The following is a 2,975-nucleotide window of genomic DNA, read 5'->3' as shown; positions in this document are numbered from 1 at the left end:
CGAACATGGTCCCGCATTCTACAAAAGAAATTTTGTTTTGTTTTTCCTACATAATAAGCACCACAGTTGCATTTCATTAAGTAAATTATACCGATCGTTTGACATGTTGCACGAAATTTGGGCGACAGAGTTTCACCATTAGGGAGAGAAATGCTCTGCCCTTTCAAAATGTAACGGCAGAAATTGCATTTGCCACAAGGGAATGTGCCCGTTTGAGTAGGCTTTGGCACCATCTGAACTGCGTAATGGCTAGAGACAGCTTTGTCTCTGATGGACGGAGATCGTTTAAAAGTGATCTCAGAGTCGAAATTAACACATTTTTTAATTTTATCATCAGAGGTAACGAAGGTGCCAAAATTGACTATAGATATTGCGTATCAGACCCATGTGGCGGTTAATACCGAGTGATCACTCGGTAGTATTTACTTTTGGTCAGCTTTTGGTTTGTAAATAAGAGCATTTCTTTCTAAAGTGCTAGCTTTGTTAAAGGCTCGGCGTAAGACAGGTCTTGCTGTATCCCCTTTCTTTTTAAGCGGGCATACAGCTGGCCTGCTTCTCTTCTATAATCTTCCTCACGGGAACAGTTGCGCCTCAGTCTCAGGTAGTTGGCTGTAGGGTATACTGTTGATGAGTGATTGGGGGTGCGAGCTGGGTGGCATGTAACAGACTGTTACTGCCGTCGGTTTCCTATAGAGTGGAGCACAGGAGACCTTTTTCGTCTATGTAAAGTTCTACATCTAAAAAGTAATAGATGTCTAACTGAAATTATACGTAAATTTCAAATTATAGTGGTTGTTTTGTAGTCCCTCCAAAACAGTACCAGGTCCTCCTTTGATCCCGCCCAAACCATAAACACATCGTCGATGTAGCGATGCCATGTTTAGCACGCTAGCCGACAAGGTGTCTCTGGATTCCTCACTGAAGAGGTCACGTTCCCACCCCCCCAGGTACAGGTTGACAGTAGGAGGGGGCACAGCCCGCCCCCCATAGCCACTCCTGTACCTGGAGGTAGTGGAATGTTTGAACAGAAAAAATTTTTCATCAATATAAATTCGAGCATTTCGACAATAAAGTTGTTGTACTTCGAGTATTTTTGTCACGCTTCATTAAGAAAACTTCTAACCACCTGAGTGCCTAGACCGTGAGGGATAGAATTGTACAATGCCTCAATATCTATTGCAACCAACCATGCGTTGGTGAATAGTGAGGCCGTCAACGATTTTCAGTAATTCGATGGTGTCTTTGACATGAGAGAATAGACTCTGAACGTGAGGGTAAAGATATTCGTCAATTATCCGACTAATGTTTTCAGTTAGTGAGCCACATCCAGATACAATCGGACGGCCTGGTGGAGGTAAGACTCCTTTATGTATTTTGGGTAAGGCGTAAAATTGTTGTAGGGTTTTAGGGTTGTAGGGTTTTAGGGTTTTAGTGTTGTAGGGTTTTCAATATTGAGAAATTGTAAGGTGGTATCTATTATACCCTGCCGTCGTGCACGGTTCAGAATTTGGCGATAGTGTTGAACACTTTGTGTAATCAAGATGCCGGAACAGCCTATACCAGTCTCTAATCTTAGGATTTTCTGACACATTTCTTCATAGCAGGCTCTGTCCATTACGACAATGTTACCACCCTTATCCGAGGGTTTGATGACAAGGTCATCATTGTTACGAATGGTATTGAGGGCTGTTCTCAAATTCCGACTTAGATTGGGCGTTGCCCCGGTCTTCCAATTAGCTGCTTCTATGGCCTTAGTGACCTGCAGGACAAAAGCCCAAATATTGGGGTTGCCCTGCAGGACAGGAAAGGATCTAGATTTGGGTTTATACGTTTTAGGAACTACATATACAGGTTTGTTAGTTTGCGACTGTACCCAAGCTCCCGGTATAATCCCCGGAAGTTGGTAAGTCCAACCTTCTTCCTCCGGGTTGCTTTCGTCCCAGAGTGACATAAGATCCTGTAAGGCTTGAAGCTCCTGGAGGGAGACATTATCAAGGGCCGTATTGTCAATGGCAGGGGTGTCGGTGACAGTATCTGTTTTGTCGTAAAGTACTTTATACATGAGTCGGCGAGCGAAAAGGTGTAGATCTTTCACCAATTCAAACTTATCTGCCTCGCCATCGGGGCAGAATGAAAGACCCAGTTGAAGTACCTCTTCCTGGTCTGGAGTTAGAAGGTATGGTAAAATATTAACAATATTTTTAGTTAAGTCCCGGTCTACGCCATTATGGGGGCCGGGACCTGATCTTTTAGTGACTGTTGACTGTTCTGAGGTACAGCACTAGATTTCCTATCAACAGTGAAGATAGGTGCAGTGCGTATTTCAGTGAGATTAGCAGATGCCATATGGTTTGGACCAAGTGGCATTGGGGTCATGGGAGGTGCCAGAGTCGAGGTTGTAGCAACACCCAGAGTTGTTGTGGGAAGAGTCAAAGAGGTATTACTTACAGAACTCGCATTGCCAGTAGAGTGACTGGTGCGTGATCTTTGGGACCGAGATCTTTTATCCTTCAGGGGGAACTGCGAACGGGTAATCTCCTGTAGGCTTCTATCCAAATCATTTTTTCTCTTTTTATTTTCCGCATCTCCACGTCGTTCAACTGGGAGGTACGATGCAGAGGATAACGATGAGGTATCTGATTCGCGTCTTGGACTATTTTTAGGGGAACTTTTCTTTCCAAAAGATTGCTTCGTGTTGACATTTTTTACGTTGAGGGTTACTGGGCCATCTATATGCCTGGGCACTATCATAGGCTCTTTTATCCCTTTGAAATGTATTCTCTTTTGTTTTAATTAGGTTAGTGGCATATTTTGTTAGATGAGCTTTAAGCTGATCGTCATAAGCCGAGTATCCTACATACGAACGCACATTGTTGTTAATGTCTTCCCATTCTTTGATCTCACTGTCTATGTTAATCATGTCACGACTATATTGTTCGCATAGAATGCCCATCATTCCAAGCGAACAATTCTGT

This window comes from Rana temporaria, chromosome 12 (genome assembly GCF_905171775.1).
Source record: "Rana temporaria chromosome 12, aRanTem1.1, whole genome shotgun sequence".
Lineage (NCBI taxonomy): Eukaryota > Metazoa > Chordata > Amphibia > Anura > Ranidae > Rana > Rana temporaria.
This window is presented reverse-complemented; position numbering follows the sequence as displayed.